The sequence below is a fragment of the Stegostoma tigrinum genome, chromosome 7, assembly GCF_030684315.1.
Source record: "Stegostoma tigrinum isolate sSteTig4 chromosome 7, sSteTig4.hap1, whole genome shotgun sequence".
Classification (NCBI taxonomy): domain Eukaryota; kingdom Metazoa; phylum Chordata; class Chondrichthyes; order Orectolobiformes; family Stegostomatidae; genus Stegostoma; species Stegostoma tigrinum.
In genome coordinates, this window is record NC_081360.1 from 42,845,854 (window position 1) to 42,860,298 (window position 14,445).

A 14,445-nucleotide genomic window follows, 5' to 3' on the forward strand; every position below is an offset into this window, starting at 1 on the left:
TTTGACTGCAGCAGTTTAAGAAGGCAGCTCACCACAAGCCTTCTCCATGGCAGTTAATGATGGGCAATAAATTTCTCTGACTGCACCTACAAATCTAGCCTCGTCTGCTAGAATGGATTAATCACCATTGGGGATTTCCACTGAGTGCACTCACTTGCATGCTTTCAAGGTGAATGTAAGCTGGTTATGTTAGGGTTTGGGTACTTTGCTATGTTTTTAAAACAAGTTTTTGATTTTTAAAAACTTGCTAGGTGACTTGTTATTGTAAATCTAACTAACATATTGTTTTTAAAAGTAATTTTGAGTAATTTATACTCCAGTTATGCACAAATGCAAAACTGACTTGAATTAAAATGATTGTTTTTGAATTAAGCCCATGTTCAGCTATATTAATCATGTTGTGCCAATTCCTGCATGAAGGTTATATCAAATATGTCAAGAAATGTTATTTGATGCAATTGGTCATTAAACTTACATTTATGCAGCTGCCAGATTGCTATGGTTCATGACAGATTTTGGCCTGATTTTCATGCCTCCATCCATCTGGCCATCTGTTTAGCTTACTTTTATGGATACAGTTGCCAGATGGCATCAGTATGAATGTTTGGAGGAGCTCCAAGATTTACTGATGAACACCTCTTGGCAGGGGTTTGTACACACATTTCCAAAACAGGCTCTGCTATTTTTGTTTGATTGGCTGATTTATTACATTACAACTATTTGTTCATTATTGAAACCATTTCTCAATGCCTGCATGTTTATTTAGACAGAAGTAGTGATTTAATTGGGAATTTCATTGACTTTGATTGACAGTTTGAAGAGAATGCAAGAGGGGCAATGTTTTTTAAGTGCTTTCTTGAATGGCTTTTTAAAAGCTTTGTGAGCATTTCAATGGCTTGCAAGCATTCTTGATCTGGACTTTCATCCTAGAAGTGGGTAACAGACTCTGTTCCCTCTCAAACCAATTGGCATGTTGATACATGGCTTCCACTTCCAGACACAGCTGCCATGCATGGGCCTCAGCAGGCCACACAGTGAAAGAAAAAATATAGTGGGATTGTTAGTAATAGATATTGAGAAAATTTCCAGCTTCACTCATCTGGTTCAGGACAAAATGATGGAGGCAAGATATTTTGTGCTGCAGAGGAGGATGTCTAAGATTTTGGGGTTCACTTAAATTCAATTGTTGACTGAGTTCAGACAGCCAGTTGAAAGGTTTTCAAGTTACAATGCACAATCCACAGACAAGTACATTTTCACAAGTTTCATAGCAACTACTCAGTTTATTAAACGAATACAAAAGAGTTGGCACTTACAATTCACAATGGAATACTGGATCTCAACTTTCAGTTGACAGGGTGTCATTTCTTCCAATATTCTGTTATCCTCCTTTTGACTTTTCTTCTGTATGCTATGTTTTAGAAACCAGGCCTTATTAAAACTTACTAACCATTATCGATTGTTACCTTCTGAATATCGAATACCTTCTGAAATCTAATTAACCTTTTAGTGCAGAAACATTCCATGATCAATCTCTGGTCAGCTAAACAGTGTATGCCCAACAAAAACAAAAAATGCTGGAGATTACAATGGGTCGGGCAGCATCCATGGAGAAAGAACAAGCTAATATTTCGCGTCCAGGGGACACTTCATCAGATGCAGAGGGTAGCATTTCTGCAATTGTTGATGGAGACGTGGAGTGCTGGAGGAGAAAGAACATTGGTAGTGCCAATTAAGTTATTGGAATGTGAAAATGGCAGAACAATGGTGTGTCTAACTGCCAGCCTAGAAAGAACAGGCAGTTGCACTAGAATTGGGGGAGAGGAGAGAAGACATGGTGACAGAGAATACATCTAGTAAAGCTGAGAGAAAGGGAAGAAATTGGAGTGGATTCCCAATCTGAACTCAATATTATATGAAGTCCAGAAGGCTGTAAAGTGCCTTGTCTGAAGATGAGATGTTGTTCCTCCAGTTTGCGCTGAGATTAACTGAAGCATTGCAGCATGCCAAGAACAGACAAGTGGGCATGTGAGCAGGGCGCTGTGTTAAAATGACCAGCCATGGGAAGGTTGGGGTCATGCTTGTGCAGAGACTGGAGGTGTTCTGCAAAACAGTCAACCACTCTGTGTTTGGTTTCTCCAATGTAGAGTAAGCCACATTGGATGCAGTGACTGCAATAGACCAGATTGGAAGTACAGGTAAAATGGTGCTTCACCTGGAATGATTGTTTAGGCCCTCGGATGGTGGGTAGGGGGGAGGTGAAGGGGCAGGTGTTGCACCTTTTGCGGGTACATGGGAAGGTGCTATGGGACGGCGGGGTGTGGTGTTGGTGATTGAGGAATGGACAAGAGTGCCCCAAAGGGAACAGTTCCTGCAAAATTCTGACAGGGGGAATTCCAGGAAGATGTATTTGGTGGTGGTGTTCTGCTGGAGTTGTCTGAATGGCAGAGGATGATCCTTTAAATGCAGTGGCAGGTGGGATGAAAATTGAAGTCAAGGGGAACCCAATCATGCTGTTGTATGATGGGAAAGGGCAAGGGTGCAAGCACAGGTCAGATGCTGTTGAGGGCTCTGCCAACCACAGTGGGTGGGGAATTCCTGATTTACTTGAAAGTTACCCATAAGCATACTGTCTGTTGACTGGTTTCCTAAGATGCCAATTGTTCGTGAGAACATCCTCTTCATCTTGGTTTCCGTTATTTTTATAGTTTCTCACTAAAATAATAAGATCATATGATATCATCTTTACTTACGAGTTCAGTATCAGAGGTTATATGCTATCATGTCCTCTTGACAAAGACCCTAAGTTCATTGAATCTGACTTAATTGGTGAGAGGCTCTCGTCAAATCAAACATCCCATCAAAGACTATTTCTTTTTAGAAGTCATCTCCTTAGAACTGTATTTTGACAACTTCCTATTAGTACCTGGAAGAATCACTTTTTTCTAAAATAAGTGATGTAGTTTCATATAACCTTAAAGTTAAACAGGATAAAACTAGAATAGAAGATTACAAAGTAGATAGTATTTAAAAACTATACACATAAGCATAAAACACAAATGGAGGATGACAATCCGTGTGTGCATTCAGTTGGTACAATCTTGAGTAAAGAACTATACAGCCACAAATTAATCACATTACTACCAAACTTAGTTTTTATTCAAGTAATATATTTAGCAAAATGTGCTTGCTTCTCTTTCTCTCTCTCTAAAACACTATGGATTAAAACTATCCCAAGTAGAACATGGCTGTTAATTATCTATTTAACTCTCCACACAATATGTCTTTTCAGCTTTCCTCTGATAATGTTAGTGGCGGATGCTTGATAAGCATTCAATGATGTTAAACGAGGTAAGCTTCCTCATTCACCTTCAAAAGGCTGCATGTTCTTGTTCTGTGCTTGAAAAATAAGTGGAGTAGGATGTCATCTTTCAACTAAGGGTTGGTTACAAGATGTGTTGGTCACATGGCGCATAAGCATCCTACATTGGCTAGAATTAAGCAGGAACTAATTTAATTCCTCACTTATTCGAGAGAAGATAATTAATGATTGAAAAATATTTTAATCCTACAGCAGGTGGGGTGACCGCTTGGATAAACAACCCAGGAGAAAAGGTCAGAGGTAGCTACAAAACCTGCTAGTGTAATACGGACTGTTTAATAGGCCCTTGCATACGTGTAATTCAATCCTTTTACTGGTGTCAGCAATCGCAACCAAATAAAACGTCAAATGTCCTTTAGCTTATACCCCTCATAGCCCACACACTTTAACATGCCCCATCCATTTCATACCCTCCACCCAATCCACATTACTGCACATTCCACCATGTCATCCTATACCCCCATGGACCCTCGTTGCTCATTTAAAGTTTTGGCAAAGATCTGTAGCTCGGGTTGTGGATGGGGTTGTTGACTTGCTTGCCGAGCTGGGTTGCTTTTGTTCAGATGTTTTGTCACCATGCTAGGTGACATCATCAGTGAAGGCTCCGATGACATGATGTTATTCTACTCCACTTGGAATTCATATTGTCCAGTCCATCATGGTGAGTACTCTCATTTCCGGTTTTGATCTCTATGGCTTTGTACATGGGGTCCAATTCTATATGTTTGTTGATTGAAGTATGGGTGGAGAACCATGACTCTTGGAATTCCCGTGTATGTCTATGTTTGGCTTAAATGCAAGACAATTCGTGAGCAACATTAAGGGTAATCTACTATTACCCATTTGTACTGACTGAAAATGTAGCAACCTTGATTTTTCCAGTGAAAATATCCGGTGCATTTTATGGACTATCATCCTACTAACTAATTACATCTACACGTGGCCAACATTTACCTTTCACATCAAATAGTGACAGGTTATTTGGCATTCCCCTGCCCTGGGCAAAATGCCATCAGGTTCAGCAGCTTGCCTGTGTCTTGCACTCTTTCTGATAGAAAGACAAAACTCAATATTAGATGGGGTGGATGTACTGTCGTGGCATTATGTAGCAGCAAGAGATTAGGACTTGATATAAACTATGATTGATTTCTAAGTGATAGTAGGCAGGGGGTCAACAGTCTGTGTACCGGTGGATTTCAGGAGGGCTTTTAAACCCAGCATGTTATTTTTTAAAATAGGTTCTCAGTCTGAAAGCTGGTCTGATTGACAGTCTTGGTTCTGGTCAAGCAGGGCACAGTTCTGAAGGAACCGCAGCCCAGAGTCAGAGAGGGGAAGTGGTCAATGACTGCAGGGCGTTCCAGTCATCGTATAACTTTCTACAGTTACTTCACAAATACTGGAGTTTTCTGTAAATTGGTAAATACTTTGTTTTAATTTCCATTGGTGTCTCCAAAATCTCATTAAAATGGATCACAAACAGAGGCAATACAATATTACTTCTCTGCTTTTCAATTTGAAATGTTTTAATTTTATTTTTTCATGATGAAGCATCTGCTGCTACAGCTCTAGTGTTAGACAAGTCACACATCAAGGACATGTGACTTAAAAATAAAGATCCATGTAATGATTTGATGGGCTTCTTTCCAACTGAATTAATTAAGTTCCATTTTGTTAACAAATGTTTAATTTCTTACAAGCTTTTCTGGAAGAATTATCAGTGGCTGTTAATTCATTTATTTGTTTTTTCTTAATCTTGGGACTGGTAAACTTACTGTGTTTTTCCAGCATTCCACTTCTTAATTTCAAGATTCATGCACCTTTGCAATTTCATGTCTGCCATTTACTTGTGTTTGTCCATATGTGGTCAGTTCCAGTCTTTTTGTCACCTTTGATACAATCAAATTCTTTTACACTAAGAACATTTGTTGCTTCATTGAGATAACCACTTTCTTCATCTTCCTTATCTGTAGCCTTGAGGTTATTAAACTCAGCAAACTTCTCTTAATAACTGGGGGCTAGTCGTTAGCTCTTTGTCCCTTCACCCACTGTTAATTTCTTTCCCAGTCTGCAGAGGTTTTTTCTTGAACTTCACACGTTCCATTTGGAAGCTGATCTTTAAAAAAACGTTGAAATATGATGTGACTTCTGCCCAAGGAGAAAGTCACAAATTTATTGGCAGACAATGTTGCAAAAAAAGTATCGAATGGCCATAGTTAGAAACAGCATTGACATTAACGTAATGGATCAGTAATATTCAAATAAGGTAATGTTGAAAAATACATTAATATTCACCCATCTGCTGTTACTCAAGACACCACTAAAATTATCTCAAACTCAACAGTTTAGTAATGAATGTGTTGTATCTACTGATGCACCTCATTACTACTTGAAGAAAAGCCTTAGCGAAGCATCAGTAACCTCCTGCTGTCTTGTTTTACAACACTTAACCAGAAAACTGTTAAATTTAGTCTTTTCCTTTCACCATCTGTACTAAATAAAACTACTCATCAGTTTTCTCTGAAGTGCATTCATGACCTCTGTTTCACTTTCATCTCTAACTGTGAACATTTCCAATCATACTAATTTGATATATTCTCTTTTGAAACTTGACTCTCATAACAAAACTAAGTGAACTTTTGCTCTTGTCTGATTGTGACTGCTGTGCTTGTTCAAACAGCTTTCACACTATGTTCCCAAGTTCAACATGGCAAGCAAGGTCAATGTGGTATACTAACCTTGTTTTCCAGTCCTGGAGTATGAGCAGCACCGTTAGTGAAGCTACAGTGAGACAAAGAAGAAAAGGTTGATGCTAACACAATTCAGCGGTAACTGTTTCACTAAATCATCTGTGCGGTAATCAACAAATCTAAGTTTGTGAATAACAAGGTGCAGAGCTGAATGAACACAGCAGGACAAGCAGCATTAGAGGAGCAGGAAAGCTGATGTTTCGGGTCTAGGCACTTCTTCAGACTGTGGTATCAATTTGGTAAAAGATTCACAATGCAGTGATTCAACCGATCTCAAAAGGTGACAAATATATGTATTTTCAGTTGAGATCTTAGGTCCAAAATGTTCCAGACATTACATGGACAATGGGCAGGAACTTCAGGAGATATGCAGAGAATGGAAAAATCTGGTTCCGAATCCAAGAAAATAAAATCCCCTTCGTGTTTCAATGATGAGTTCTGAATTTTGCTAATAAGTGGCAACTACTTTATTTCTCTGCATTGCATTAGTATCTCATTATTAACTAATCTTGCCGAATTTATATGTATCTCACAATTCCCTCAGGCACTGCCAAGAAATCCACTGGAATTCAGGGCTGATTACTCGGCTGATTTGTTCACTGGGTTTCCATCTTAAAGTCCATTCACCAACATCTCATTGAATGCTCAACAGACAGCAGCCATCTTCATCCATGGAAGTTGGCATTGGCAAAACACCAACCGTGCCACATCATCCTGGTTGATTTTGGACAACTCATAATACACTTCACCACTGCACCTTGAAGCATATGGATAGCTCACGTGGCAATGCTCACACCAGGTCAATCTGTGCACAGGTCACATCCCCATCTCATGCATCTGCACAGGACACCTTTTTTGACATTTCCTTTGTTTCTTTCGTACTAACTGATTTGGCACTTACTTGGAGGCTCATGGGATCTCTTGTTTGCCTTGACTTTTAGTGCAGACAAAAGGGCAGAAAGCTTGACCTGGTTGCCAGCAATGAACGGTTCAAGGGGAGGCGTGTTGCTGTATTGCACCCAGCTATATGAAGGTCACACATGCAGCACGTGCCAGCAGCTGGTGTGGCAAACACACTGCATGTGCTTCAGCCGAAACAGCATGTCTGAAAGTGAAAGGAGACTAGGCCTTAGTAGGGTGAAAGGTAACTGTGGTCAGTCAGAGTTGCTGCAGCACTCAGTTAAGGGCATTGTTTGATTTCAATCGGGGTTGGGCCAAAGTCTGTCAGGCACCTTTTTTCTTCTTCATTCATTAACAGGATGAGGTCATTGCCGGCTAGGCAGCATTTATTGCCCATCCCTAATTGCCCAGAGGGCAGCTAAGAGTCAACCACATTGTCATTGGTCTGGAGTCACATATAGGCCAAACCAGGTAAGGATGGCAACTTCCTTCCCTAAGTGCCATTCATGAACCAGGTGGGTTTTTCCAGCAATTGACAATGGATTCATGGTCATTAGATTCTTGATTCCAGATATATTATTGAATTCAAATTCCACCATCAGCTGTGGTAGGATTTGAACCTTCATCCCCAGAACGTTATCTGGTTCTGTGGATTAACTGTCCAGCAAAAACACCACTAGGCCATTGCCTCCCTGTGTGACTGTGTTCCAGGGATCTGTGTTCTTGCTCTCTGGGCATTGAGCCATTGTCAGTTTTCAAGCCAAGCACAACCAGCCTGAAGTTCACAGGTAAGTATATGCCAAAGGGCCTTATGAGGGAGCAGTCCATTTCCTGTTATAGGAATTGGGAAAACTCAAGTCCGAGGATGTGCTGCATTATGTTGTGATACTGAGGTGTCAATGACAGTGAATGTGCTCAACCCCAAATATGAGATAATAAGGTGTAAACCTGGATGAACACAGCAGGCCAAGGAGCATCAGAGGAGCAGGAAGGCTGACATTTCGGACCTAGACCCTTCCCAAATATGTGGATGGAATTTGATACAGCATATGTAGGGATTCTGGTTTACGATCAGTAATCTGCTGATTTTTAGGTTCAAATCATCCCCAGATCCCTGGTTCTGACACTGGACGTAATTTAGGAATATGAAGTGAAGAAGACAGTAGACAGGTGTTTCAGGGCAAAGAATCTCTGCGTTTAGTAAATGCACAGATGAGTATATCAGAAAAAATAAAAAATGGCAGAAGTGATAAACAGGGAAATAAAACAAAAGTAAATAAAAACACAAGAGTTAAAAAGGCCAATCCAAAACAGTGAAGCTGACACTATCAGTAATTAACTTAACACAGGCTAATTACTATGAGAAACTAAATAGTAGTTTCAAACACAGACACTTCAATCGGACTTCCTGATCTTGGGGTGCCCTGCACTATCACCAGCCCACCTTCCCTTCCCTGATAGCTTGGCTGGACACTATGGGTCTTGAGGAAATAGGCTCACCACTTGGAATAAACACCATTTTGAAATACAGCTGGTTGTTCCCACTTGCAGTAGCTTGTGCTTCATTGAGGACTTTGGACAGTGTTCAGTCTCGTTTGAGAACTTGGGTTTTCTTACTTTGTGGTGGTGTTATGAGCCGCTTTTCACCTCAGGATGTGTTTGAATCCTTGACAGTCATGTCGGTGGCTTTCAGAAGTCGTCGGTCATTAGACCTGCTGGTCGTGGTCGTTTGCCATTGGTCCCCCTGGAACTGAACAGCCCTGTGTAGATAAGTTTCAGAGAGATAGCGGTACAGATAGTTCTCAGGGAGAGTAGCTGTCTGGAATCCCTTTTCTGTCGGTAGCTTCCGGGATGGCTCTCTCTCTCTCTTTCCGCGATCAGGGCCAGCAGTTATACCGACTGTGTGCTCCATTATCATCTCACAAATCTGTCTTATGCATAGCGTTTCTGTTGTGCCCTTTGAACAGAATTGGCTTCCTGATAGCTTAGAGTGGTGTAAATGTGTTTTGATTTAGTGTAAGGTCCAGTATTTCTGCTAACAAATATTAATTGGAGTTGAATGCCTTGGTATCTCTGAAGAGCCCATGGTGTCTGAGGTTGTTGTCTTAGGTCTGGTTCATTGTTCCTCTAGGGCCAATAGGATTTCTGACTAAACCATGGTTCTAGACAACTATTCCCGTGACTGTGTATTCCAGAAATTAGCCCATCTACCTTTCTTATTTGGTTTAAAAGTTCTGTTAAAAAATCCAGGGTTTTGGTCTAGTATTCTAAATGACAGGGATTTTTTGCTCACTCGTACACATAGGAGGACCCAGGGCCCTATATGTGACTCCCAGGGAGGGAGGGTCTTTCACACCACATTGGCTTTCATGTGTGGACAGTAGATCCCAAACCATGGAAACGGTAGTAAAAGTTAAGGTTTGAAGGAAAAAACTGGGGATATTAACCATCAAAGAAAATGATTAGATGGGAATGAAAGGTAATAGAATTACCAAGGACAGCAATACAAAATGCAAGGTAAAGGCTAGGTGGAATATTTTGGCAATCAGGCAAAGGATATAACTTAGTCACAGGAGCATGAACTTGATAAATTTCATCTCGACTGAAACTCAACTTCAGAACAAGTAAGGAAATGTGGCTGCCAACACAAGTTTCCATTTGTGCTTGTTGGAGTGGAATGGACATGTTTGTACCATGAGGCAGAGCTGAGATGTTAATTGATTATTAGTCCAAAGCCCTCCTTGAATGATTGTGTGTTCCATTGTTAAATGCTTAGCAGGAAGCTCCAGAGAAGGATGTATGCAAGAATTTCCATGTACACACACTCACAAAGTGGCTATATTTGTAGAACATGACTATAGGCAAGGCACAGTTACAAGGTGCTTAAATGGCCTCTGTAACCTGTTGTTAAAATGCTAAGTCTTTGCTATCCTCATGAACATAAGGGTTAAAGGATTCCTAACATTTGCTGCTGTTGGGGATGCTTTACACTGTGAGCATTGCCTCCACAATATAACTTCTATCATCCTTAGAATCTATGAAAAGGCTACTTAACTCTAACAATGGCAGCCACTGAACAAAGTCCTACAGCTATAATGATAGTCAGAAGTGATGATTAAAAGTGCATGTATATACTCACAGAAGTGAAAGTCAATTTGCAATGATATAACGTCTACCTGTGTGTCCTCAGAGCATTTACTTTTCCTGACCCTCCCATTTCATCTCTGCGCAGTCGGGTCTGTAGTTAAGGTGAAGACAGCACACTCTGCAGTGGACTCTTTTGGACAAGTTGAGCAATGACCCTGGGATATTTCGGCTAGATATGCTGTGGATGTCCTGAACAGATATTAATCACCTTCCTCAGCTGAAACCTCTTCAGGTGGGGTGGCTGGGCACCTCTGAAATGCACTGACAGGAAACTTCTGGGAGCCCTGGGCGTGTGGTTCGTCCTCTGCCTATCACCCATTCTGCCTCAATGACAGGAAAGAGCACCATGGAGTGAGTTTCAAGGCCCATGTCACCCCACCCTCACCATGTCACTAAGGCTGGGCATCAGTTCCTGCAGTGAGAAAGTCCCTGCAGGTCCATACGCATTTCCAGCAGCCACATTCTGCTGCACCTGGCCATACTTCAACATGTTGGTTAAACCGGGCTTCCAGGAATTCTTGTGATTGTCTTTGTCTCACTTGCCCTAGTACCGTAACTTTGTCCCAATCAAATTGATGTCCTTCTATGTTGGAGTGTATTAAAATGAGGGAGAGTCGGTCATGTCGTTTTGCTGCAAGTTGGTGTTCACGTATCCTGGTAGCGAGTTTCCTGCTCGTCTGTCCTACATAGTGTTTCTCGCAGTTGCTGCATGGTATTTTATATATCACATTTGTCATGCTCATTGCGGGTGTGGGTTCATTCATCTTTGAGAGAAACTGATGAAGTGTGCCTGTTGCAATTAACAAACATGTTGAACATGTCCTAAGGATTGCTTTTGCTAACGCTGTTGGGGAGGGTTTAAACCAATGAGGCAGGGGGATGGGAACCAAATGAGGAGGTTAGTGGGCAGGAAGGAGATAGTAAATGAAGCCTGTAAGGAACTAGATAATGAAGTCAGTATGACTAAGGGGAAGAGTAGGCAGAGAGTAGATGATGAACGCAAAGGGACAGGTGGTCTGTGGTGCATTTGTTTTAATGCGAGAAGTGTAGTAGGTAAGGCAGATGAACTTAGGGCTAGGATTAGTACCTGGGAGTATGATGTTATTGCTGTTACTGAGACTTGGCTGAGGGAAGGGCAAGATTGGCAACTAAATATCCCAGGATACAGATGTTTCAGGTGGGATAGAGAGGGAGGTAAAAGGGGTGGAGTAGTTACATTACTGGTCAAAGAGAATATCACAGCTGTGCTGAAGGAAGGCACTATGGAGGACTCGAGCAGTGAGGCAATATGGGCAGAACTCCAAAATACGAGGGGTGCAGTAACAATGTTATGGCTGTACGACAGGCCTCCCAATAGCGAGCGTGAGATAGAAGTACAAATATGTAGACAGATTATGGAAAGATGTCGGAGCAACAGGGTGGTGGTGATGGGAGATTTTAAGTTTCCCTACATTGGCTGGAATTAACTTAGTGTTAGGGGTTTAGAGTGAGTAGAATTTGTAAGGAGCATCCAGGAGGGTTTTCAAGGGCAGTATGTAAATAGTCCAACTTGGGAAGGGGCCATACTGGACCTCATGTTGGGGAATGAACACACCAGATAGTTGAATTTTCAGTAGGGGATTACATTGGGAAGAGTGATCACAATTCTGCATGCTTTAGAATACTGATGGACAAAGACGAGAGTGGTCCTAAAGGAAGAGTGCTGAATGGGGGGAAGGCCAACTACAGCAAGATTCGACAGGAGCTGGCAAACGTGGATTGGGAGCAGCTGTCTGAGGGTAAATCCACATTTGATATGTGGAAGGCTTTTAAAGAGAGGTTGATTAGAGTGCAGGAGAGACATGTCTCTGTGAAAATGAGGGATAGACAGGGCATGATTAGAGAACCATGGATGAAATTGTGAGACTCGAAAAGAGGAAAAAGGAAGCATACATAAGGTCTAGGTGACTGAAAACAGATGAAGTTTGGAGGAATATCGGGAAAGTAGGACCAATCTGAAATGAGGAAATAAGAGGGCTAAAATGGGTCATGAAATATCTTTTACAAGCAAGGTTAATGAAAATCCCAAAGCCTTTTATTCATACACAAGGAGCAAGAGGGTGACTAGAGAAAGAGTTGGCCCACTCAAGGACAAAGGAGGGAAGTTATATGAGGAGTCAGAGAAAATGAGTTAGATTCTTAATGAGTAATTTGCATCGGTATTCACCGAGGAGAGGGACATGACAGACGTTGTAGTTAGGGATAGATGTTTGATTACTCTAAGTCAAGTCAGCATAAGGAGGGGGAAGTGTTGGGTATTCTAAAAGGCATTAAGGTGGACAAGTCCGGATGGGATCTGTCCCAGGTTATTGAGGGACGTGCGTGAGGATAGTGCTGGGGCCTTAACTTATATCTTTGAACACGGGTGAGGTCCTGGAGGGCTGGAGAATTGCCAATGCTGTCCCTTTGTTTCTGAAGGGTAGCAAGGATAATTCAGGTAATTATAGGATGGTGAGCCTGACATCAGTGGTGGGGAAGCTGCTGGAGAAGATACTGAGGGATATTATCTATTTACATTTGGACGAAAATGGGTTTATTAGTGAAAGGCGGCATGGTTTTGTGCAGGGAAGGTCATGTCTTACCAATTTGATAGAATTCTTGGAGGAAGTGACAAAGTTGATAGATGAGGGAAGGGCTGTAAATGTCATATACATGGATTTCAGTAACCTGTTTGGTAAGGTTCCCCATGGTAGGCTGATGGAGAAAGTGAAGTTGCATGGGGTCCAGGTTGTACTAGCTAGATGGATAGAGAACTGGCTGGGCAACAGGAGACAGCGAGTTGTAGTGGAATGGAGTTTCCCAAAATGGAGAACTGTGACCAGTGGTGTTCCACAGGGATCCGTGTTGGGACCACTGTTGTTTGTGATATACAGAAATGATCCGGAGGAAGGTATCAATGGTCTCATTAGCAAGTTTGCAGATGACACTAAGATTGGTGGAGTAGCAGATAGTGAAGGGGACTGTCAGAGAATGCAGCAGAATATAGATAGATTGGAGAGTTGGGTGGAGAGATGGCAGGTGGACTTCAATTCAGGCAAACACGAAGTGATGCATTTTGGAAGATCCAATTCAAGAGCGAACTATATTGTAAATGGAAACGCCCTGCGGAAAACTGATGGGTGTTCAGGTATATTGTTATCTGAACGTGGCAATGCAGTTCAATAGAGTGGTCAAGAAGGCATACGGTATGCTTTCATTCATCGACAGGGTATTGAATACAAGAGTTGGCAGGTCATGTTGCAATAGGTTTGACTACATTTGGAATAATGTGTACAGTTCTGGTCGCCACATTACCAGCGTAGGTTGCAGGAACAACAACTCAAAAGGCTGTGGATGCTTTGGAGAGGGTGCAGAGAAGGTTCACCAGGATGTTGCCTGGTATGGAGGATGCTAGCTATGAAGAGAGGTTGAGTGAATTAGGATTATTTAAGTTAGAAAGACGGAGGTTGAGGGGAGACCTGATTGAGGTCGATAAAATCATGAGAGGTATAGATAGGGTGGACAGCAAGAAGCTTTTTCCTCAGAGTGGGTGGCTCAATTACTAGGGATCACAATTTTAAGGTGAGAGGGGAAAAGTTTAAAGGAGATATGTGTGGAAAATTTTTTACACAGAGGGTGGTGGGAGCCTGGAATGCTTTTGCAGAGGACATGGTGCAGGCGGACTCATAGCATCATTTAAGACGTGTCTAGACAGATACATGAATGGTCAGGGAGCAGAGGGATACAGATCCTTGGAGAATAGGTGACAGGTTTAGATAGAAGATCTGGATCGGTGCAGGCTTAGAGGGCCGAAGGGCCTGTTCCTGTGCTGTAATTTTCTTTGTTCTTTGTTCTTTGAAGTAGACCCCATCTACATACCACTACAGTTCAAAGTTGGAAACAAGGCTGACAGACCATGACAGACCAGACCATATAAATCCAGAGTGGGATAGAACAACAGTGTTTCAACAGAGGCTACACAGCACTGACAATGTCACTTAGAAGGGATACAAAACATTCGCATGAAAACCAGTCAGCTTGGCGAACCAACCAACAACTTCAACCTCAATCATTATATAGTGCACTTGAATCCAAATGAGAAAAATAACCTGTTGAGGCACATGTCTCTGTGCTGATGGAGAATGCAGGAGAAAGCCTTGCTGGTATAACCTCTGAGGGACCTGTGGCTTCTTCCTCTGAAGGGGAGAAGGAGCTGGTCCCTTCAGGCAGAGGGGGCAAGGGTGTTGCTGA

General features: G+C 41.9%; 1 long non-coding RNA gene across 1 annotated transcript in view; it reads right to left on the reverse strand.

Moving 5' to 3' along the window:
* The window catches only part of LOC132209817 (uncharacterized), a 54,680-nt gene extending 48,520 nt beyond the window's left edge, over nucleotides 1–6,160 (reverse strand). Inside the window, exons 1-2 of the long non-coding RNA XR_009445937.1 lie at nucleotides 6,118–6,160; nucleotides 1,317–1,411 (exon numbers count right to left, since the gene is read on the reverse strand). This is a non-coding gene — a long non-coding RNA (uncharacterized LOC132209817). The remainder of the gene's footprint in view (nucleotides 1–1,316; nucleotides 1,412–6,117) is intronic.
* Nucleotides 6,161–14,445: the final 8,285 nt, after the last annotated feature.